Below are 26,454 nucleotides of genomic sequence, written 5' to 3'. Positions count from 1 at the left end.
TGTTTAAGGAATATGGAGTTTCATCTGGGAAGATGGAAAAAGTTCCAGAGATGGATGGTGGTGAAGGTTGAATATTGATCTGAATGGACTTAATGCTACTGAACTGTACACTTAAAAATGGGTAAAATGGTAAATTTTATGTTATGTATATTTTACCACAATAAAAAGTACTCAAATGAAAAAAATCATATTTTAAATATACTATGGAGTTGGTAGTCAATCCTTTAGCAAATAAAATCATCCTGTTTTTTACTTGTCCAAAGAATTTTAAACATGTGAGTGTGGTAATTTACAGAAAGTGCTACATATGCAGGTATCTTGAAAGTCTTTGTTTTTAAAAACAATCCAAAGTGATATAGGAAACATGGTACTTGTATCTTCACTGTGGCAACTAACAGATAAATATGACATTATCTGAAAATAAGATATCTTCTAAGTAATTTTATGCTGCAGAAACTGCAGTCTATTATATTCAGCCTTAAAAAAATAAGTGCACTAAAATGAATTTGTTATCCTATAAAATTTATCATAATCTCCATATAACAGTCATCAATTTTAGAGAATTGTGACGCATTTGACATGTAAGTTTGGTATCCTATCAAATCAATAGGTAGATTCAAATAAATGTTAGCTGCTTAAGAGAGGTACCTTATAATTCTAGCTCACTGGAATGCCAATTACAGAGAAAAATACAATATTTCAGGAAGATAATATAATTTTTTACGAATATACACTAATGAATTAGGCCCTACAGTCTGTAGAAGTGGATGATGGAAAATATTTGCTCTTTCCATATCTTTTTATTATCTAGCTCCTAAGAATGGATAAAAGGCTTTTAATGATAACTTTGTTTGGGAACCTAAAATCAAAACTTAGTATGTTTTACTGACATTAAAGTATTTAAAAAATTCAAAGATCAGAAGAAATGCATCTTGACAATGTCGAGTGTGATACTAGTGTCATATTGCATGGTAGTTTTACAAGATATCATCATTGGGGAAACTGGGTAAAGTGTGCAGTGGATTCTCTGTGTCATTTCTTATAACTGCATTTGCATCCACAGTTATCTCAAAATAAAATATTTAACTAAAACAAGAAATTGATGTAAACAACTATATTGAAGTCCAAGTCCATCTACAACAACTCAACTTAATCTGAAACTTGCAGTGCAATTAGTAAGGAACTATAATTCTTACAGAATTGCATAGCAATGGATAGCAAAATTAGTCAGAATCTAGATTTCCTGGCCTCTCTCTCTGCCTTCTCCAAGTGTTTGAAAATGTGATTTAGAGCGAAAGATGCTGCTTATGGAAGAAATAGATAGAGACATAAGAATTTCAGAGCTATTACAAGTTGGTTTACAGTTAGAATTTTTTCTTTTAATTTTTAAGAAAAATTTCTCATTTTATTTACCTAATCAGAAGTGATGTAAACTGATAGTGTTGATATCTTGCCATCTTTTCAAAAAGAAAGATCTTAAAAGGAGGAAAGTCGTTAGCTTTGAAGAATTTGAGCTGAATAACTTGGTTCAAATATGGTCTCTGAGAAGCAGTTATTCCTTTTACTTAACTAATTGGCTCATTTGATAAAAGAAGAGATGGGCATTCTAGAATGACTACTTAAAAAATCTCTGGTGATAAAAGGATTGCAGTTACAAATAGAAATATAGAGAATTTGATTATAGACACACTTGAGGAAGAGCGATAATTTTCTTATTCCCTTATCAAAGATCACATGACATACTATTTTTTGCTACTCTTCTTTAAAAAGGTAGGGTAGCTATTCCTGAGCATCATCATAATTTAATAAATCCATAGTCAATAAAACTGATAAAGGTATATTTTGTTAAGATCTGGCTAATCCAAATCAAAAGATTTTTTAATATATAAACTATTTTTCTAACTGGTAAATGTATATGGCTTATAGAAGCACCAAGAGATTACCTTTAATGGAATACTTTTACTTCAATACTTTAAATAATATGTGATTTAATTGCATTTAACCTTGAATTTCATAATTAGAAATTGAGTGCACACTGGCTTTGTCTCGTTATGATTGTTACATGTTGTGTCTGTGTTGTAGCCAGAAGGCTGTTATATTCGAGAGAGAATTTGTGAGGGTATGAACTAACCTGAAGGCATTATACAGAAAGAAGGAAGAAATATCTGAGAGCTATTTTGAAAGAGAAAATAAGACTTATGTTTAAACAAGGTACAGGGTGGCGAGTTCAGGTTATGGACCCATTAAAAGATAGGAGAATGGGTTTAAGCCTCGTGAAAAAGTCAGTTTAGAGAAAAAGATCAATTACATTTTAACATGCTGATTTTGAGGTAATGTTACCGACTCAGATAACTAGAGTGTGGATGATATATCACTGGGATAAAGAAAAATGGGATAAACCTGCATAGAACGTCACATAAGCACTGAATATCAACATCGACTATCAAACAAAGGAGAGGTGAGAGAAAATAAGAGAGAAAGAAAAGGCACCATCAAACTTCAGAATGAGATTCAAAATGTACAGTCATCAGAAACAAGAAAGGAGATTCGCTGATCATTGGGCATTAATGTTCAAAGCTATAGACAATTTAAGGATCTAAATAAATAAGAATTAATTTTCTTTCGTTTCAGTGATATGCTGTAACTCTTAAGAAAGAATTCACATCTATGCAGTTGAGCCAGCATGTGCATTGCATATTTTGAAAGAGAATGATGATGAAAGTAAGATAAAAAATGCAATTTCAAGTATTATTTCATTTTTTAAAAAATGGTAGCCTTTTTTTTTTTAAGGTTGGCCCGGAGCTAACATCTGTTGCCAATCTTTTTTTTTCCTCCTTCTCCCCAAAGCCTCCAGTATGTAGTTGTATATTCTAGTTGTAGGTTCTAGTTCTACTATGTGGGACGCTGCCTCAGCATGGCTTGATGAGCGGTGCTAGGTCCACACCCAGGATCCCAACCAGTGAACGCTGGGCTGCCAAAGTGGAGCACACAAACTTAACCACCCGGCCACAGGGCCAGGCTCTCAAGTATTATTTCAAAATGGAAGCTCAGACCTATTATTGTATAATATAATAATAATGAGAAAGCAAATATCATTTTCTGGTAAAGTCATGAATATTTCTAGAATACATTTTTGACACAGAAATATTATATTTGGTAACTTTTATTTGTGCTAATTTACTTACTACTAGATATAAGTTGTACTTAAATCCATCATGCGTATATTTCTCTTTTTTCTACATTTATAACGTAAGCTAAAAAGAAATTTCTCTTCCTGTATGTCTTAAGCAAGTGTATTAATTACTGTTAGACAGCAGAATGAATGATGGAAGCCCAGTTAGTTCAGAGACAGCTTGAGTTGCTAGAACATTTCTTACTTATGTTGAATTGGATGTGGATATATAAAGAAGCTGAGACAAAGGCTCTGAGGAAGCAGAAATGAAGAAAGAAATGGGTTTTTCTCTCCACTTCTAAATTCCAATAGCACTTCTCATCCATATTATATATTATTTTGTCACTTGTCATGTTTGACTTATATAGCCAGTCATTTTTCATGTGTATATGTTTTATTTCTCCATCACAATAATCACCTACTTGAGAACATGGCCTGTCATACACATCTTTGCTTTGGAAGTAAGCATAATAATAATTGACACAGATTTTGAAGCAAGACTTCCCGGGTTCTTATATCATGGCTCCATCAATTTCTAGATTTGCAATTTAAGGGAAGTTTTATTCTGCCGATGCCTCAGTTTCTTTATCTGTAAAAATTGATAATAGTAGTTCATCCTCCATAGCATTACTTTCAACAGTTTGGTACGTGGTACGAGTCACATAAATATTATTTATTACCACACCTAGCATAGTCTCAGTTTGAGAGAAAAGAATGATGAAAAGAGAGATCAGTTATTTAATGCAATGTTTTATTAAAGAATAAAGAATAAGGGCAAGGAATCATTATAGGAGGCAGTATAAGATCATAGCTATGCAAATGCATAGCTCTGCAAATGCAAGACTGTTAACTCTTCTCAACTTCATTTTCTTCATCAGTAAAATGTTGAGAAAAATAGGACGAAGCTTATAAATTTGTTACGATGTATGAATGTGAGTGTATGTGTGTGTGTGTCTATTTAGCATAGCACAGTGCCTGGCACCCTGTGAACATACATGCAGCACATACTAGCTGGGATCAACATTATTTAGTTAATGATGTTTCAACACCAGGCTCATTGGATTATGGTTTGATCGTCAGTCAGAGGACCTAGTAGTTTAACTAACTGTTTATCAAGTTGCAACAGTACTTTTGATATGTTCATATTAGCTTCAAGGACATACACAATAGATTGAAAGGAAAAACTATGAAAATAAACAGTGAATTTCCATGCACACAAACAGCTTTTTAATGATTATTTCATGAGCACACTAGAAAAATATCTCGAGCACTGAATGCATAGAAAGTGATGAAACACATATATGCAGAAAAACATCATCTTCATAGATAAAACACATAACTTACCATATGGGAATTTAATTTATTGAAATCTTAATTTAAATTTGAATTAAGCCATTTCTAGTTTTTCATTTCTGTGAATAAGAAAGAAGAATGCTGAAATTATTAACCTGAAGAGAAGGTACAGTGTCTCATTATATATATGCATTATGTAAATCATTTAAGTGTAAAAATTATTTTTATTAATGTAATCATATATCATAACTCTATTCTTTAATTTTAACAAAATTGTATATAGATTATATAAATAAGTATAACTAAATGTATTTAGTTATATGTCATCATTTAGCAGTGATTCCAAAGATTGTTTATAATACAGAAGCTGGCTTTAAATCTAAGTGCTACAAAAGTAAATAAGCATATTGTAGTATAGTTTGATATAAAAATTGTTTTTCTAGATTCTTAATTCTGCTCTTCTATTAGTGCTTACTATAAGTAAATATTGATTATCTCCAACATTAATATAAGGCATGCTAAAATTTCTGACCCAACTCTGTGAGGGAAAAAGTTCCTGTATGACATGTTAAAATTACACACTACTCTCTGCAAAGTGAAGCATGCCCAGGTTGAGGGCAATTTTTCTCACACAAAGTAGCAAATAAATTTTTAAACATTTATCCCAAATGTTCCTAGGCAAAATTTACTTTATCTTTTTTAAAGTGCATTGCAGTTATCAAAAGAATGTAGTTATTTTGAAAGGATGGATAATAAAATGAATCTATGCAATTATACGTTTTATCTATTTTCTTATCTGTATTTTAATTCACTTAGTATAATAAAAATAATATATACATAAAACACATTATATACCTGTATTGGCCTACACATATATAACGTGTGTGTGTGTATACAGAGAGAGAGAAGGAGAGAGGTTCTTTCAGCTATGAAATGCAGAGTTGGTAACTAGTGAAAAAAGCAAGCAATACCTTAATATGCAGGTCAAGAAATCCCTGATATCAAGATTAATTATGTGCTAGAGTGTGACTCCTTTGGGTTTATCTTTGAAACTCCCACATTTCAATATTAGAAACATTCGAAAGAAAACTTTATCAAAGTTGGGAAGGGTATTAAAGAAAGAAGTGACCCAGAAAATAGCACATGCTACCATGAGACATTCTGAGTCAGCTTCCTTGGCATCTAATATCCATTCACAGAGAGGAAGCCCTCCTTTGTACCTAAATGAGTACATGGTATATTTTGTCTTCTAGGCCACTGTAAGTCAACATTTTTTCCTGCTCAACACCAATCTCTTTCTCTTTAAATAATATCATAACATAGGCCAGCTGATAAAGGTACTGTACATGACTCCCCAGAGGTATCGTTTATCGAGGAGACAAAAATCTCGTCTGTGAAGGAATTGGTATTTAAACCTAGGTGTACTGAGTGGGGTGAAGTAGCTAATGAAGTGAGGTGTTTACTCCACATTTCTTTCTCATCTCTTTCTCAGATATTGAAATGAACATCCATAGGTCATGACTATTAAGGAAAGAAAAACTGTCCCTTTATTCTATTAAGATATTATTTCTTTACGTATGACTGCTGGATAGCTAGACATTTCTTTGAAGGAAGAACATAATTTAAAATAAACTCAGTTCTACTCTTCTTAACTATTTTTCTCAGTATCTCAAAACATTTGGGATTTGCAATGGCTTGCTGTCTTGTTCAAACACAGTGTCATGCTGTGAGAGGCTGAGAACGAGAAAAAAAAATGCAGTATGTGTCCGATGAAAATTGTTGCTGAAAGTTCTAGTGAAGGGTGTAGATATTTACCTTTGGCTTGAGAGCACTCTTCTTGCATTTGCTGGGATTTCACGGCAGTATTAGAACTGAGCCCACAAAAAGTAGGTACCACTTCATAAGGGATTAAGAGACGATAATTAGCCACTTGATTTCATCTTTATTGTTGCAGACATCCTGTAATGGTATGATCATTTCCATTTTAAAAGGGATTAAACTAAGCCTAAAAGAGATCAAGTATCCTGGGTAAACCATGCTTCTAGATAATGGGAGAGCAGAGATTTGAATCTAGATCTGATATCAAACTAGGCGCTCCTTTAGTCACTTCATTTAGTCTCCTAACACTCCATTCCTGAGACAGTAAAGCATAAATGACAAGAGAATGCTCGAAAAGGTAAAAAGAAAAATATGTGTTAAGATATTTGGGACCTTACGTTCATTAGAAATACCAAGGTAGCTAATTAACTCAGGGACGTAAGTGATGTCTACGTGAATAATATACGTTATCTATACTGTACCTGGAAAAGTACTGATAGAAAAGTGGCTAAAAGGTGAGACGGAACATGAGAAAGAGCTTTTACCTAGAACTAACAGGATATGTCACAAAAATAAAAATTTAGTTTTAAGCTATAGTAAAGACGTAATATTACTAGTGAATAACAAATTACAGTCTCTAATCTCTGAGAAGTTTAATACGAGACAAAATCAAAGCAACAAAAAATATATCAATATCTTGGTTATGTTCACCTGCTAATTACTAGAAATCTGGCTCAAAACGTGAAACTATATTAAACCAATTTTTTTAAAGTCCTGTGTGTTTTTTGCTGGAGGAGGAATATTGTACAAGACAGCTGTCAAAACTGGTTTATCAAATGATACATTAAATGCAGCAGATTGCATTGGATCTTCATTTCTATTAGTGTCAAAAAATAATGGGAGAATTTAGTTTGATTTTATAAGTAGGACAACTGTTTTATAAAGAATAGTGGCTATTGTATCTACCATATCAAATCTTGCGCTTTAGCCACTGGAAAATTTCATCAAGCATCTTATCAGTGCCGTTGATGAATGATAAATTATTTTTCTCTTAAATTTTCTGAACTTAATCTAAATATGCAGGTATGTCCTACCATCTAAACTGAGTAGTATTTCACTGGTGTGCAGATGATATCCTAAACATCCATATATGATATATACTTTACAGAACGTTTAGCCAATTATTAAGTCATTAAAAATTAATCTTTCTCTGACTGGTTCATGTTCACTTTTGTCTAAATGTAATTGAAAATTGATTTCTAAAGCTTTTATGTGACACTTATTTTGATCTATTTAGGCAAATAACTAGTAAATTTGGAAAGAAATGAATAGAATAATGTCTTTTACAACTAGCCAGTTTGGTCAAAATCTGTACTCTCTCTTGAGGTGGACAGGATTGGTGTACCCCTGTTGCCTTCCATGCTCATTATGTATCCATTCATATCCACCAGGAGAGATTTCTAGAACAATTAAATTATTTTTGTAGATAATTCTTTGATCACAAATTTACTGTTGGTAAGTAATAAAGTGTGAATCGTAAAAGATACATTTCAACTTAAGGTATAACCAGGAAAAGCACATGAATGAATAGTGGAATTATGACCATGCTCCTTAAGCAACCCACCCACTATCGTGGTATGGCTGTTAATGTTGGAAGCAAGAGTTGTTCCTCCAACTCTTTGTGCTATTAGTGGTATCAGATCAACATCTACACTATAATAATTTCTTGACAAGAGAAAGATAACCTATATGCAGCAATAATAGGAGAGGTTCCTTTGATATGAACAATAATTTTTCTCTTACGATTTTTTCTTCTTTTTTAAATTGTTGATTATGATAAAATGTTCATCATATATCCCATGTGCCTCTTTCTAAGATATTGGCCAACTTAAAAGTTCTTCAGGAAGCAAATAGTTGAATGTATTATGGTGCATCAATACAGTGGAAATGGAGATATTGAAATAGTGAGAAATGAGAGTTTTTTAATATAAGCAAAGAGTATATAGCAAAGGCTTTTGAGTCTTTTAAGAAAGGGGAAATATCAGCATTAAAGGACAATAACTTTGTTAAAAATGGATACCATAAAGCTTTGGAAACTGTCTCATGGTAACTAATATAACTAGGGAAATGACTATTTTAGATTAGCTGTGCAAAATCTTTATTGATACTTAAGAGTGTTAACAAAAATAGTTCTTTAACTCCAGTAGAGACGCAGTGAGGGACTTTTAAATGACAAAATATATTTAAAATGAATATGATATTGTTATTTTCTATGTCTTTAACAAAATACATCTGTCAGTCTTAAACTGTTATTTTGAAATTTGGTGTCAGAGAAAGAAACTGATAATCAAAATGTAAATATATTAAAAATAGTAATGAAAAAAGATGATAAGGGGCTGTCCCAGTGGCCTACTGGTCAAGTTTGTGTGCTCTGCTTCAGCAGCCTGGGATTTGCTGGTCCAGATCCTTGGTGTGGACCTACACACTGCTTATCAAGCCATGCTGTGGTAGGCGTCCCACATATAAAGTAGAGGAAGATGGGCATGTATGTTAGCTCAGGGCCAATCTTCCTCAGCAAGAAGAGAAGGATTGGCAGTGGATGTTAGCTCAGGGCTAATCTTCCTAAAAAACCAAAAAAAAGAAAGAAAGATGATGACTTTTAAAACTGATAAAGTTTTTTCCACATTCATTTGCTGTAGCAACTTCTTTTTTCTTTTTAACAAAAAGTATATGAAAGTAATAGATTCTGTGAGAAGAGTTTAATTCTAGAAGGAGAAAAAAAATTTGTAACCTGAACACTATCAAAAAGCGTACACTATAGGCTTTCCCTTCTCAGAAAAATCACCACATAGCTGTTAGGTGTACAATTTTAGGACTTATCATTGACTATTTTCTTTTCCTTCAACACCAAAACATCAGAAAACTGAGCTGGTTTTACCTTCAAATTATATCCCAAATCCAATCAATTTTCAGCTCCTCCAAAGCTACCACCCTAGACCTCACCATCACCACTGTTGCCTGGTCTATTGCCATAGCATCCTAACATCTTCCTGCCTCTGCTTTTGCCCACCTGCAGAATATGTTCACCACATCTCTCAGAGTATCCTTATCAAATGCAGATCATATTATGTGCCTCCTCAGCTCTCAATTCCTAATGGCCTTCAATCTGGAGTTGCCATTTTTTTCTCTGGAAAGGGCCAGAAAATAAATATTTTAGACTTTGTCGTCCACATACAATCTCTGCTACATGTTCTTTTTCTTTGTTTTTCATGATTTATTAACATCAAATGATGTTTTACATTTTAAAATGTAAACAAAAAATCATTGGCTAATAAGCAGTGCAAAGCAGTGTGTGGGCTGGCTTTGGTCCAAGGGCAGTGGTTTTCAAACCCCAAAGTCCAAGTCTGGACAATGATCAATAGGCTTTCTGTGATCCCCTCCAGTCTGGCAACTGGTCTGACATCATCATGTAAGCAGTTGCCCATCATTCTGTGCCCTGGAGCTGAATCACCTTCTCATTCTTCCTCGATCAAACAAAACTTACACTTTAATATGGCATTTGCACTTGATGTTCCCTGGGTTTGTAGCATTCTACTTGCAGATAGTCACATGACTGACACTTTCACTTCTTTCATGTTGATGTTCAAATATAGCTCCTAAGAGTGGCCTACACTATGTACTCTGTCTGAAACAGCACCCCTGGTTGTTATCTATTAATTTTCTCTGATTTATTTTTCTTCAAAGCTCTTAATGACATGTTACAGACATTAATTTATCTCCTCTTTGTCCCTCCTCACTAGATTATAAGTCCTCTGTGTGTAGGGACTTTGACTATCATGTTCATTACCTGTTAAAAGAGAGAAAATGGCATAATAGGTTCTCAATAAATATTTATCAAATATTTTCACAAACTAAGTTCTAAGGCATAAAAGAATTCCTGATGACCCTAATTTAATGGCAAAGTGCTATGATGTCAACAACTTAGTTGCAACTTATACAGAAAAAAAGGAATATATATGTATATACAAAATTGAGAGAAGAGAGAATATATGGCAAAATATTCAAAATTGGCAATTCTTGGTGAAAATATATGGGCATGCATGGTACAAATCTTTTCTGTGGTCTTAATTGTTTTTAAAATAAAATGTTCTGGGAAATGTGTACTGGCTTTTAAGGAAACAGAGTAAATTTTGGGTGATGTTATATCAGCTGCCTATTCTGCCAAATGATTGCCTAGGTGAGAGTGAGCACATAATATATTGTCCACACCAGAACACTTCTGAGAGTGAAAGATAGCATACAAGTTATTATTTATATGTATTTATCAATCATGTTTGATTTTATCATTGTGTTAGATTTATGAAATATACTTTTAAAATTTTTGAGCAATAACATTCTAAAAAATGAATGTGTCCATATACATAAAGCTAAAAAGAAAAGAAACTTCCTTTATACTGTTCATCTAAATATGAAAAACATAGAGGAATTATTCTTGGTGCATTTTCATATACTTTAATCCACTCCTTTTGTATATATCTCTCTAAAATCATGTGTATGGTATTTTTCTAAACAGCATATTATTTCAACATTGCCTCATAATTTTTAATTTATTTATTAAAATAGGCTTCAATCTTTTCTTAACTTGTATTTCATGATTAACAAAAATGAAATTGTTGATATTCTTGATTACTCTTCTCTGTAGACTACCAATTTGTAATTGAGAAAATCCTCTCTACAAATTCGAAAGAAAGCCCTACACAAATTTCACTAAATGAAGGATAATCTTAATACTATATTTTTATAGTGAATGTGTCAATATTTCAATCCAAATAATTTCAAAGGCATGTTTCCTTCATGTAGAGGACTTCTATATGAAAATATTTTTATGTAACAAATTCAGTATATGTTCCCTTTGATTTGTCTTTTGAATGTTTTCAAACTTAGATGCTAGAAAAATTAGAACTTGTTAAGTTTTTCTTTCAGGTACAGAAAATGTCTTTTGTGATTTTTATTTTTTGGTGAGGAAGATTGTCTCTGAGCTGACATCTGTTGCCAATCTTCCTCTTTTTGCTTGAGGAAGATTGTTCCTGAGCTAACATCTGTGCCAGTCTTCCTCCACTTTGCACATGGGACGGCTCCACAGCACAGCTTGAAGATTAGTGTGTATGTCTCAGCTCAGGATCTGAACCCACAAAACCAGGCCGCCAAAGCAGAGTGCGTGAAATCAACCACTACGTCACTGGGCCACCCCTCAGAAACTGTTTTATCCAATAAAAATGGGAGCTCCAAAGGTAGTTGGTTCAAGATAATCGTGTAGGAAGATCCTGAACTCATCTCCTCCTATGGACACAACAAATATACAACTAATATGGAATCATTTCCTCTGAAAAAGACCTGAAAACTGGATGAACAGAGTCTCCACATCAGAACATGGAAGGGCAGCATTGAGACAGGTAGCAGAGGCAGAGACATGTTCTGGCCAAGAAAAACCCAGCCCAGGCTCAATGAACCACACTCAGGAGGAACACAAAATACAGAACTTTTCCCTGAGAAATGAGGGGCTTGTGCTCCACATCAGACACCCCAAACCTTAGATCCTGCAAAGAAGAGATGAGCCCCCAAAATGCCTGTCTTTGAAAACCAATGGGGATTACATCCAGGAAAAACATAGAATTGTAGGGAATGGAGAATCCACTCTTAAGGGGCCCAGGCACAGACTCACTTATTCCAGGACCCACACAAAAACACTAGTTTGAAAAGTGCCTAAAAGGAAACACATTTACTAACTTTAAAGCATTTGCTGGAGGGCAGGAAACTGTTGAGACTCTCATCTGGGATGGAAATACTGGTGGTTACCATTTTTGCAATCTCATTTTACCTTCTGAATGCCAGTGCTGGTGGGCAACATTTTTGCATCTTCCCTCTAATCTACCAGATGCACTGGGAGTGCACTGAGGAGAGCCCTGACCACAACTGTGCTGTAGCTGCAACCCCACCACAGCATGTGGGCATGCAAAGCCCACACAGGGGACACCCCTGAGCACCTCGCTCTGGTGGCCAGAGGGATTGCACTTCTGAGCCCCATGGGACATCTCCTAGACAAGACCACTCCTTCAAGACAAGGAGAGGTAGTAGATTTGCCTAATACATAGAATCAAACACAAAGAGTCAGGCAAAATGAGGAGACAAAGGAATATGTTCCAAACAAAAGAATAAGACAAAACCTCAGAAAAATACTTTAATGAAATGTAGATAAGCAATCTACTTGAAAAAGAGATCAAAGTAATGGTCATAAAGTTGCTCAACAAACTCAAGAGAGGAATGGATGAAAGCATTGAGATCTTCAACAAAGAGATAGAAAATATAAAAACGTTCCAAACAGAAGTTACATAGCTGAGGAATGCAATAACTGAACTATAAAATACACTAGAGAGGATCAACAGCAGACTGGATGAAGCAGAATGAATCAGTGAGCTAGAAGACAAAGGACTGAAATTCCCCCAGACAGAGCAGGAAAAAGAAAAAAGAATTTAAAATAGTAAATATACTTTAAGAAACCTTTGGGACAACATCAAGCAGCATAAGATTTGCATTATAGGGGCCCCAGAAAGAGAAGAAAGAGAGAAAGGGCCAGGAAACTTATTTGAAGAAATAATAGCTGAAAACTTCCCTAATCTGGGAAAAGAAACAGACATTCAGGTCCAGGAAGCCCAGAGAGTTCCAAATAAGATGAACTCAAAGACATCCACACCAAGATGTATTGAAATTAAAATGGTAAAAGTTAAAGATAAAGAGAAAATCTTAAAAGCAGCAAGAGAAAAACAACTTGTTATGTACAAGGGAAACTCCAAAAGACTATCAGCAGATTTCCCAGCAGAAACTTTTCAGGCCAGACAAGAGTGGCACAACATATTCAAAGTGATGGAAGGAAAAAACTTCCAACCAAGAATTATCTACCTGGCAAAGCTGTGATTCAAAATTGAAGGAATGATTAAGCATTTTCCAGATAAGCAAAAGCTAAAGGAGTTCATCACCACTAACCTGACCTTACAAGAAATGTTAAAGGGACTTCTTTAAGCTGAAAAGAAATGGCACTAATTAATAACAAAAAAACACAAGAAAGTAAAAATCTCACTGGAAAAGGTAAATATGTTGTAGTGTATCAAGCACTTATAAGCAAGTATGAAGGTTAAAAGACAAAAGTATTAAAATTAACTAAACTACACTAATAAGTTAAGGGATTCATAAGATAAAAAGATGTAAAATGTAACATCAGAACTATAACACATGGGGGAGAGTAAAAAATGTAAAATTTTGGAATGTGTTCAAATTTAAGTTGCTATCAACTTAAAACAGATCAATATATGCACAGAATGTTACATGTGAACCTCATGGTAACCACAAAGGAAAAATCTATAGTGAACACATAAATGAAAATGAAAAAGGAAGCTAAACATAACACTAAAAAATTTCATCAAACCACAAAGGAAGAGCTAAAGAGAAAAAGAAAGGAATAAAGAAGAACTACAAAAACATCCAGAAAACAATTAACAAAATGGCAATAAATGCATACCTATGAATAATTACTTTACATGTAAATAGACTAAGTTCTCTGATCAAAAGACATACAGTGGTTGAATGGATTAAAAAAACACGATCCTATGCTGCCTACAGGAGCCTCACTTCAGAAGTAAGGACATGCACAGACCAAAAGTAAAGGGATGGAGAAAGATATCCCATACAAATGGAAACAAAAAGAAAGCTGGTGTAGCTGTACTCATATCAGACAAAACAGACTTTAAAACAAAGACTGTAATAAAAAAAAAAGAAGGGTACTACCTAAGGATAAAGTGGTAAACCCAGCAAGAAGATAAAACATTTATAAAATATATTCACCCAACATAACTGCACCAAAATATATGAAGCAAATATTAACAAACCTAAAGTGAGAAACTAACAGCAATACAATAATAGTAGGGGACTTTAACAGCCCACTTACATCAATGGATAGACCATCTAGACAGAAAATCAATAAGAAAACATCAGCCTTAAATGACACATTAGACCAGATGACCTTCGTGGATATATATAGTACATTCTCTCTAAAAGAAGCAGAATGCACATTCTTCTCAAGTGCACATGGAACATTTTCCAGGATAGGTCACATGTTAGGCCACAAAGCAAGTCTCAATAAATTCAAGAAAACTGAAATCGTATCAAGCAGCTTCTCTGACCACAATGATGTGAAACTAGAAATCAATTACAAGAAGAAAACTGAAAAAAACACAAAAATGTGGAGATTAAACAACATGCTACTGAACAACTAATGGGTCATTGAAGAAATCAAAAAATACCTAGAGACAAATGAAAACAGAAATATGACATACCAAAATCTATGGGATGCAGCGAAAGCAGTTTTAAGCAGGAAGTTCGTAGCAATACAGGCCTAACTCAAGAAACAAGAAAAATCTCAAATAAACAATCTAATTTTATGCATAAAGGACTAGAAAAAGAACAAAGCCCAAAGTTAGTAGAAAGAAGGAAATAATAAAGGTCAGAGTGGAAATAAATGAAATAAAGAATAAAAAGACAATAGAAAAGAACAATAAAACCAAGAGCTGTTTCTTTGAAAAAATAAATTGACAAACTTTTAGCTAGACTAACCAAGAAAAAAAAGAGAGAGGCTTCAAATAAATGAAATAAAAAGTGAAAGAGAAGTTACAACTGATACCACAAAAATACAAAAAATCATGAGACTACTCTGAACAATTATATACCAACAAACTGAACAGTCTATAAGAAAGCAATAAATTCTCAGAAATATGCAATCTTCTAAAACTGAATCATGATGAAATAAAAACCTGAATAGACTGATTGTTAGTAAGGAGATTGAAACAGTAAGCAAAAATCTCCCAACAAATAAAAGTCCCAAACCAGACAGCTACACTGGTGAATTCTACCAAACATTCAAAGCAGACTTAATACCTATACTTCTCAAACTCTTCCAAAAACTCAAAGAGGAGGGAACTCTTCCAAACTAATTTTACAAGGCCAGCATTACTAGGATATCAAAACCAAAGACACCACAAGAAAAGAAAAGTAAGGCCAAATACTTTATGAACATAGATGCAAAAATCCTAGACAAAATATCAGCAAACTGAATTCAGTAATATCTTAAAAGGATTACACACTGTGGTCAAGTGGGATTTATTCCAGGGATGCCAGGATGGTTCAACATCCACAAATCAATCAATGTGACACATCACATTAACAAAATGAAGGATAAAAATCATATGATCATCTCAATAGATGCAGAGACTGAATGTGACAAAATTCAACATCCACTTATGATAAAAAAAAAAAAAAAACTCTCAACAAAGTGGGTATAGAGGGAACTTATGTCAACATAATAAAGACCATATATGACAAACCCACAGCTAACATCATACTCAATGGCGAAAGCTGAAAGCTTTTCCTCTAAGATCAGGAACAAGACAACAATGCCCACTCCTGCTACTTTTACTCAACATAGTACCAGAAATCCTAGCCACGGGCAAGAAAAAGAAACAAAAAGCATCCAAATGATAAAGGAAGAAGTAAAACTCTCACTATTTACAGGTGACAAGATACTATATATAGAAAACCCTAACTCCACCAGAAAACAGTTAGAACTAATAAATGAATTCACTAATGTTGCAGCATACAAAATAAATATGTAGAAAGTTGTGGGATTTCTATACACTAAAAACAAACTATCATAAAGAGAAATTTAGGAAACAACCCCATTTCCCATTTCATCAAAAATAATAAAATACTCAGGAATAAATTTAACCAAGGAGATGAAAGACTTGTACACTGAAAATTATAAGACGCTGATGAAAGAAATTGAAAAAGGCACAAATAAATGGAAAGATAGTCTGTGCTCATGGAATGGAAGAATTAATATTGTTAAAATGCCCATACTGCCCAAAGCAATTTACAGATTCAATGTAATCCCTATTAAAATTCCAGTGGCAGTTGTCACAAATAATTCTAAAATTTGTATCAAATGACAAAAGCTCCCAAATAGCTAAATCAACCTTGAGAAAGAAGAACAAAGCTGAAGGTATCATGCTTCCTGATTTCAAACTACACTACAAAGCTATAGAAATAAAAACAGTATGGGATTAGCATAAAAACAGACAAACAGATCACTGGGACAAAATCAAGAGCCCAGAAATAAACCTACAAATATATGAACAATTAACTTACAACAAAGGAGCCAACAGCATGCAATGGAGACAGGACAGGTTCTTCAACAAATGGTGTTGGGAAAACAGACCAGCCACATGCAAAAGAATGAAATTAGTCAATTACCTTATACCATACACAAAAATGGATTAAAGATTTGAATGTAAGACCTGAAACCATAAAATTCCTAGAGGAAAACATAGGTAATAAGCTCCTTGACACCTATATTAGTGATGTTTTTCTGGATCTGACTCCAAAGGCAAGGGGAAAAAATAAACAAATGGGACTACATCAAACTAAAAAGCTTCTGAACAGTGAAGGAAACCATCATCAAAATCAAAAGACAGCGGCCGGCCCCATGGCCCAGTAGTTAAGCTCGCGTGCGCCACTTCCCTGGCCCAGGGTTTCGCCGGTTCCAGTCCTGGGGGCAGACATGGCACTGCTCATCAGGCCATGCTGAGGCAGCATCCCACTGCCACAATGAGAAGGACCCACAACTAAAAATACACAAATATGTACCAGGAGATTTGGGGAGAAAAAGGAAAAATAAAATCTTTAATAAAGAAAGAAAGAAAGAAACAACCTACTGAATGGGAGAAGATATTTGCAAATATTATATCTAACACGGAGTTAATACCAAAAAAATATAAAGAATTCATACAACTTAACAATAAAAAATACCAACCTGATTAAACAATAGGCAGAGGATCTGAATAGAATTTTTTCCAAAGATATACAGATGGTAAACAGGCAGATGAAAAGCTGTTCACTATCATTAATTATTAGTGAAATACAAATCAAAATCACAATACGATATCACCTCACACCTGTTAGAATGACTATTATCAAAAAGACAAGAAATAACAATTGTTGGAGAGGATGTGAAGAAAAGGGAAAATGTGTGCACTGTTGGTTAGAATGTAAATTGAGGCAGCCACTATCAAAAACAGTATGAAGATTCCTCAAAAAATTAAGACTACAACTCCCATATGATCCAACTATTCTACTTCTGGTCCTTTATTCAAAGAATATGAAAACACTAATTTGAAAAGATACATGCACCCCTATGTTCCGTGTAGCATTATTTACAACAGCCAAGATTTGGAAACAGCCTAAGCATCCATCGATGGAGGAATGGATAAAGATGTGTTACATATACATGGTGTAATACTACTCAGCCATAAAATAGAATGAAATCTTGTCATTCACGACATGGATGGACCTTGAGCGCATGCTAAGTGACAAATGTTAGACAAAGACAAATACTTTATGATTTCACTCATATGTGGAGTCTAAAACAAAACAAAACAAAGCAAAAACAAACTCATAAATGCAGAGAATAGATTGATTGTGACAAGAGAGGAAGAGGGTTGGAGAGTGGCAAAATGGGTCATGGAGGTCAACTGTATGATGATGGATGGTAACTAGACTTTTAATGGTGATCACTTTGTAGTATATATGGATGTTGAAGCATAATGTTGTACACCTGAAACTTACATGTTATATGCCAATTTTACCTCAATTAATAAAAAGAAGGTAGCAAAAAGACGGGAGCTCCATCAAAAGATTCTTTCCATAAGATATCCTAAGGAGTACTTATAGAATTTCAAAATAAAATCTCACTCGCTGTTTAAACTGTCACTCTTTTTTAACTTACTCAATCCGCCCATACTTTTGTAGGGCCACATTTATATATGTTGTCCTCTTTGAAATCTTTACTCTTAATAGCTGTAATTCATGAGAAGCTCCAAAAGTTTATTTATTTGGTGTTGTACTCACTGAATGATTTTAATAAAGATTCCAAGGTTATTCTTTTAAACAAAATGCAAACAAATTTTAGAGAATTAGTTTATAGAAAGATACAACATTATTTAGGACACCTAAGTTGTCTGATAAAGTAGTTCTTCAAAGGCTCAAATAATTCTAACATCTGATTAATGAAGAGCTACAAAAGTCAATATGCATACTGCCTAGACATTTGTCTGAAAGATCTTTAGTTCAATATCTCTGTGTTTATATACAACTATTTTAGGCTTAAACAACAGCTTCTATTACATTCTAAGTGCTTTTCTATTTTAGGGATTCTTAATTTAGCTAAACATTGTTTTTACCGTGATCCTGCTTGTCAAACACTTTAATTCATATTATCACAATGATAGCAAATTAGTTTACCTTATATTTTGAATTATTTCGCTGTCTTTCTATTTGAATTAATAAGAATGTTAGACTTTTTCAAATTCAACTGAAGGAACTTCTAAAATGTTTATTTTGATTTATGAATTGTATAAAAAGAATTAGTCTATTATTGAAATTAATTTGACTCTTTTTCTATTTGATAAATCTGATAAAAGTGGCAGTATTTGGGGCCGGCCCAGTGGTGCAATAGTTAAGTTCATGTGCTCCACTTCAGCGGCCCAGGGTTCACGGGTTCAGATCCCTGGCATGAAACTACACACCACTCATCAAGCCATGCTGAGGCGGTGTTCCACATATAAAATAGAGGAAGATCGGCACAGATGTTAGCTCAGGGCCAATCTTCCTCACCAAAAAATAAAAATAAAAAATAAATAAGTGTCATTATTTGACAATTTTGGAATTCTTATCTACTAATGGAACCAATGTCCATGGCTTAACTTTTTGTGTGCATGTGCAAGAAATCTTGGAATCAAAAGAGCAAATTGAATTTTGAAGAAGTCATTTGATCTGAATACAATATTATGTTTCATGAATGATACGCAAATACACCTTATTCAGATGCATGTGTTAAATCTTTGTTTTAGGACACTGTCTTGTTAATATAGCTATTCACTTCTGTAACTGATGCTATTGCTTCTGTAGCAATTCTATCTTTTTCTTCTGCTTTCCATGTGGCCAGTGATAATTATAGTAAATGCCAACAAACATTGCGTGCAAGCAACGTCAACTTCCTTGAGAATGGAAATTCAGTTCTTACTTTTTCTCTATATATGCACTTTTTGGGGGTTGGGCTGTTCATTGCTGTTCATGAATAAAATTAAATAAGCACTAAAATACTAAATCAATCAATGAATACTAAATCAAATAAATGGATTGTAGATTTATACCAAACAGTAAATGAGGAGTCCTTTGTACTAAGAAGCCTCAGACTACTCTCTGTGTGCTCTATGGCAAAACTGCTGAGCCTCCATTTCCTCTACTTATTTCACATCCAGCAAAACTATAATTCTCTCATTTCCCCCACTGACCCCACCAATCAGCTGTGCCTTGTGGTTTCATGCAGCTCACAGACCACGGCAGAGCCCATGCCCCAACTGGCTGGTCAACCAAATAGGGGGCCTTGGATAACAGTGTTAAATACTTCTCCCATTACTTCCCCTTTACCAGTGGAGGGCCATATATGCTCTCTGTGAAACACTGGCTGGAGTTACCTTGTTCTGGAAAGGATCAGGAAAAGAGAGATGTGCCTCACAGCTTATTTAAGCATATTTTAAAGTGAGAACATTGTTCTTCACCCATTTGTGTTTCCACGCTGGAAGTACAAAGTGGTGATCTACCATAATAATCCGCACTTGTTTTTATATAACTTGTTCTCTACTAAGATTTTGTTAAAAAATGAAAAATCTGGAGCCAGCCTCATGGGCAAGAGGTTAAGTTTGTAAGCTCTGCTTCAGTGGCCCAGGATTCACTGGTTTGGATCCTGGGTGCAGACCTGCACACCGCTCAAAAAGCCATGCTGTAGCAGCATCTGACAGAGAAGAACTAGACTGACTTACAACTAGGATATACAACTATGTGCTGGGGCTTTGGGGAGAAAGAAAAATAAAAAAAGACGAAGATTAGCAACAGATGTTAGCTCAGGGCCAATCTTCCTCACCAAAAAAGAGCAAAAATTAAAAAAGACAAATCTGGGCCAAAGGCTAAACAAAAGTGATGCAATAAAAACAGATGTGAACCAGGACTGTTCAGGACAAACAGAATGTGTGGTCTTCCCAGATATAATGATAATATACTTCACTAGACACCAACACTGTCTTAACCATTCATTTGATACCATGGATCACAGTTTTCCAACTAGAAAAGAAAAATACAAATTTAGGTTTTTCTATTTTTACCTTTTTTTCCCTGAAAGACAGTAATGTAAAGATCTGGTTTTAGTTTAGTCTTTGAGTTTAATTCCTTTTCTTCAGTTAATTTATTAGATGTTCATAGCACTTTGTTTTAAAAGTCATGTTGTGTACAAGTTTCAGGGATATTTCTGTGATTTGTTTCACATTTCTTCAATGATAATTTATGATGCATATCAAAATTGGTAAATACTATAATTTTTTATCCCTGTATAATCTTCATCCTAGTATTATCACTGCTCCTTAAAGCATCTGAAAATATTTCTAAAATGGGACATTCATAGTAACAAATGGTGTAGTGTAAATGTACTAAATTAAAAATGGGAAGAACAGAATTCTAATTCTTTAACTTACAATATTTTGACATTAGATAAGTGACTTTTCTAAAAACATTACAATAATACAACGCACAATATAATGACAATACATGTACAACAATAACACAAACACATACTACATCTATATCTCATAATGTATTTGGACATCAGATGAGAATATGCATGTGGAACCATGAGGAAGGGGCCCATATTTAGAGCAACCAAGAGAAGCACTGTGCATTTCTACCTGGGCTACACAGTTTCTGCTCACCTAGGCTGGATACAAACCATTGGCTCACTTTGCTTTTTTTCTTTTTTGAAAGTAGATAAGAACTTGATACTTGTAAACATTCCAAATTGTTGCTGTAGTTGTACAGGACCCCAAGTCACTGGGAATGGGAGAAGAGACCTGGGTCAGCAGATGGCAGCAGCCTGAACACAGAGTGAAGGCACTCGGGACTGCCAGGTGCTGTGGAAAGTGGTTCATGTACAGGGTCTCATTTCAGCCTTGGGGCAGACCTAAGAGGTAGGTGTCTTATGTCATCTTCCACACGTGGAACTAGACCCGGAGAAGTCAGCACAGTGAAGAGCTCACACTGTGGCCAAGTGGCAGAGCCAGGATTCAAACCCAAGCCCTACTGTGTGCACTGATTCTCCAGGACCCAGCTATGTTCCTCCTCACAGGGGCCTGTGAGGGCGAGGCTCACACTCACTGCCCTGGGTTGAGTACTAGAACCACCTGGAGAGCCTGGTAACAGGCCCCACCCTCTGCCCAGGATGGCAGAAGCCAAACAGAGCGAGTCACCTAACCCTAAGCACAGGGGAGGACAACAGGAAGACAGCAGGAAGGGCAGGTGGCAGGAGCTGAAAAGCCAGGTCATGGGGCTTCCTGGTCACAAGCCCTGAGCTTCGTGCTCAGGTGTGGCCTCCAGACATGCCCCAGCCAATGATCAGACATCACCAGATGGTGGGGTTTGATGGTGACATGGGAGAGCGCCTGTCCACCCTCAGGCGCAGCCTAACAGAGGGACTGTTCCTGAGCCTGCCCGATGGTGAGACGGGGCTGCTCCTGGCAGACCCTCCACAGGGTGACTAGAAGGGAAGGCCTGCTCTGCAGACCCCAGCTCCCTGCTCCTCTTCTCCAGCAGCCTCCTACGTCCTAGGGCTGGGCAGAATTTGTCACAGCACTGTCCTCTAACCTTGACCGCCTCTCTCACTAGTCTGTGAGCTTCATGGGGGCTGAGGGCACATCTTACTCCCCCTTGCAGTCCGAGTCTTAGGGTCCAACGTGGCTTCCTTAACCAGGGCTCAACCCAAAATTTGTGTCTATGGCCCAGAATCAGAGGAACCAGTAAGTGGCAACGCTCCAGTACAGGTGCTCTCTGGTTGTCTTCGCTGGCACTGCATCTACCTGCCGCAGGTGGACCTGGATTCTGCCAACAGCCCTGCTCAGTCAGAGGAACAGTGAGGTGTGTAAATGAGATAGATCACTCACAAGCTGCAACAAGGAAGAGACAAGCCTGGTTTTCATCAGATCTGAAGTCACACCTGAAGATCTATCTGGACGGAGCATGAAGAAATGGCAGCCCTTGCAGAATACCAACGGGCCTCCTGAAGAGTCTGCTCTGAAAAAGCCACACTTCTAGGCAAGTTGAAATGCATTTTCTTTACAACGGATTAATCAGTCCTCCTTTGTTGGGCTCCCTCTGGAGCAGCTGGAAGCCTGGGGAAGCTACCCAAGTTTGCGGGTGGGGAATGCTCCAGAACTCATCTGCTTCCACCACTTCCACTTTAGCTGAGGAGGACCAATGAGGCCGAGGAGAGGGACAGACCTGAAGTCTCAGCTAGTAACGGGCACAGCCGGGCATTGCTCACACATCCTGCCCCAGCTGCCTGCTTTCAGAGCAGCAGGTGGACTCTGGATTCTACCAGTGGTTACACTGGTCTCCAACCCTGGTTAGGGGGCCCAGATCTAACGTTAGCTTTTCGTACCCACAGGGAAAACTGCTAGAGAGTGAGGATTGACCCCTCCACCCCCACCCCCACCTTTTCCACCACCCCAGCAGCCACCCTTGGTGCATGGCATCAGGGCCAGGAACAAACACACCACCAGTGCAGTTAGTTTCACAAATCTGATGACGACCTAGTGGGATACACATTTTGGGAAGATGCCCCAAACTTGGCTCTGAAGGCTCCTCCCAGGGGAGGCCAGCTCTGAGTGGCCTACTCCTTCTGAGGTCCAAGCCCCATGCCAGGAGAGATCATGACATCCCAACCTTAGGCTGCGGAGTCATCTTGGTGTCCGCCTGGGTACAGGAAAAGCCAAGCTGAGACAGGACAGGTCTTTGCAGCCGAGGCTGGGGCCTGGCCTGGTTCTGAGCTCATTTCTCGCTGGGCCGGGCTTTACCTGGCAGCTGGCTGCGCTGGGTCTTGCTGGTAGGACTGGGACTGAGGGCTTCATGGTGGAGTCCTGGCCCCTTGGCGGATGTTGCCTTTGACCTTTTTACGACTGTGCGGGTAGCGAAGCCTTGAGAGCGGCTGTCCCCTGGGATAGCAGGGGGTCCCTGGACTTCCTAGGAAAGGCGCTGGTGGGCTTCCCCGTGGATGATGCTGCATCCTCGGACCCGTGCCTAGCCCCTTGCTCAGGCAGGGGCAGTCGGAACAGCTGGACAACCCTGGAGGGGTCTAGGTTGCGGATGATGCTTGCGGTGACTGTGCGGTTGGCGTGTTCGTACTGTTCAGACCCTATGTTTGTCGTCAGCAGCCAGTCCAGCTGGGCTGCCTCCCCCAGCACCTCTTCTCTCTGGGACAGCATCTGCAAGGATTCCTGGTGGCGCTGCTGCTTGAGCCGCTGCTGGATCTCACCCGTGGCTGCCTCCTTTCGCGCCACCTTCCACCTGTGAAGCCTATCAGGTACTCCCGCCGCCTCGCCTTGTCGAAGCTGAGAACAAGCGCTGGGCTGGTTCTGACCCTCTCAATAGTTCTTCCCGAGAAGAGCTACACTTCTATAGCTACACTTCCACGGGCAGCGTTTCCGGCCTCCAGGCACTCTTCCCAGCCGTGGTCCACCTCACTTGGCTTTTAGTCATAGAAATGCTCTTTAGTCTCTTTCTCACTAACTTGTCTGCTTTGTCACACAGTCTTGCTAAATGATTGCCTGCCTAGACTGAACACAGTTCATTTCTACAAACAATAGTTAAATCATTTCTTTCCTCCCAATAAAAGCTTAGTTTTTCTCCTTTCTTCCTTCCACAAATTTTCTACTGCTGTATATTGAAATAGTAGCAGTAGTAATATCTAAAATTTACTAAAATTTGTAAATGATAGAATACTACTTAAATACCTATTTAATCAAAATTATTTTCTTTCAGAAGAAAAAAAGACTTCAAAGGAATATTCAGCTTCAAAAATTATCAAATTATTTTTAAACTAAATTTCAAGCAACCTCTCCTTCAATAGTTCAACATGAAATATAGAATAATTATAATGTCCTGTACGCACTTATACACAAAATTGTATTTGGATTGGTGTAAGCTCCTCAAGTTTTAGCCGTCTTCCTCAAGTGGTTCCAGTTTTTTAAAAACGTTAGTACTCTCAGATAATTATTGTCAATAAATTAAAAATAGTCCTTAAAAACTAACGAATGAAAAAGTTTAATGATCAAGTTCCTGTAAACCAGGACTTTTATTGTAACAGATGCACAGTCTGATATGACTATGGTCAAGGTGGCAATTTTGTCCTAATGCAAAAACTGGGACCCACGATGCAGTATCACCATAAATAGAAAAGAATCATCAGTTGGTATGTTTAAGTGCGAATTAAACATACAGTTTAATTGGAACTCAGTAAGTTACTTCGGAAAACTCATCTTTTTAATAATCATAACCTAAAGTCTGGTTAACCTAATATTGTCAGGTATTAATATCTTAAATATGACAAAAAAATTAATGTAAACTAGCATATAGAAACTAAAGTTATTAGAATAGAAAAAAATACCTTTTAATGTAATGTCTATTACTATTTTTTGTTGTCTATCTTGATTTTGTAAGTACATTTTAAAATCTTGTCTTATCAGATTTCTCTGTTTCACAGAATATAGCTGCAAGGAAACTATAATGTAAAACTCTTTGAAACCGTTCTTTCAAAATGGTTTTGAGCATTCAGAATTTTTTAAAAAGGCAAACAATTATTTAAATGTGCTTGCTCAAACTCAATGAATTCTAAAGCATAACATTTCAGACTTTATTTTTTTTTACCTGGCATGGCTTTAACTTGTTTTATTCTTGCTGCCTGAAATGGTCTTTCCCTATAACTTCTATCATCTTCACATATTTTGGATCTCAGGTTAAATATCACCTCACCAGAGCACTCTGCCTTGTCACAGTATCTGTCAGTCAGTCCCAGTTCCCAGCCTGAGTCTCTATCTTAGGCCCTGGCATGACCTCTTAAAAGCTAGTTTCCTTTAAAGTTTATAAATACTTTTTTTTCCCTAAGTAAGTTTCCCCCTTCAAGAATACAAGTACTTGAGAACAGTAACACAATAATAATCCATTAGCAACCAAGCAACAAAAAGTTCCCCATGGCCTAACATAAACCTTGAACAAAATAATTGCCATATGAGTGTTTACCAAGAACAATTTAAAAAATTTTTTTAAATGTACCTGGAAAGGGTAGAGAGTGGCATCTTATCAATACTATAAGACAGAGTGAGAAAAACTTCCATAATTTGCCCCTTTGTTTATGATGTAATTAGTCTTATTTATTCACAGGGATTTTTAATATTTTAGGGCAATTAACCCTAGGGCTGAAATGTGAATTGTAAATATTTTTTGCAGGAAAGCACTTCATTTGCTTTCATGATCTTTTGCCATGAAGCAATTTTATGAATGTGCACCCCAATTTATGCTCTATTATTTTATGCTTTCTGTGTGTTATTGTTGTCATATTAGAAAGACATTGTCACATCCAATTTATGACAGATGAATCTTATCTGAGTTATTGCACACTATTAATTTCTGTGGGTGCAGAACTCAGAAAAATGCCTGGTCCATAGCAAGTACTTAATAAGTTACTGTTGGATGGATGAACAAGTGAATAAATGAGTGAATGAATGAAAGCGCCCCTTAACTATTCTCCCCTTTTGTAATGAATCTTTCTGCTAAGGGATTAATTTTCCTGAAGTACATACTGATCAATATCTTATGAGAAACAATCAACTTAAAACCTTCCATCTCAAAGGTATTAGCATCCAGGCTCTTGGGCATCATATGTAGGACTTTTATGATCTGTCCCCCGACCTTTCCCCAACCTGTACAACTGGAGCCAAACTACTTTATTTGAAAATTATCAAATAGGTCTCGTATTTTCCTGGCTTTGACATTTATTGATTCTGATTTCCTCTCTCTTTACTTTGTACTTCGCTTGTGAATCTTACAATCTGCCAATTCTATTCAAACTCTCCGTGTTCTTTAAAGCTATCTTGTAACTTCTTTCTGACCACTCCCCTCCCTGAATCCTTTTA

General features: G+C 36.3%; 1 pseudogene; it reads right to left on the bottom strand.

Moving 5' to 3' along the window:
* Window positions 1-22,600: 22,600 nt before the first annotated feature.
* The window catches only part of LOC103549054 (nucleolar protein 12 pseudogene), an 80,123-nt pseudogene continuing 76,269 nt past the window's right edge, over window positions 22,601-26,454 (bottom strand).

This window comes from Equus przewalskii, chromosome 1, assembly GCF_037783145.1.
Source record: "Equus przewalskii isolate Varuska chromosome 1, EquPr2, whole genome shotgun sequence".
NCBI lineage: Eukaryota > Metazoa > Chordata > Mammalia > Perissodactyla > Equidae > Equus > Equus przewalskii.
This window is presented reverse-complemented; position numbering and strand designations above follow the sequence as displayed.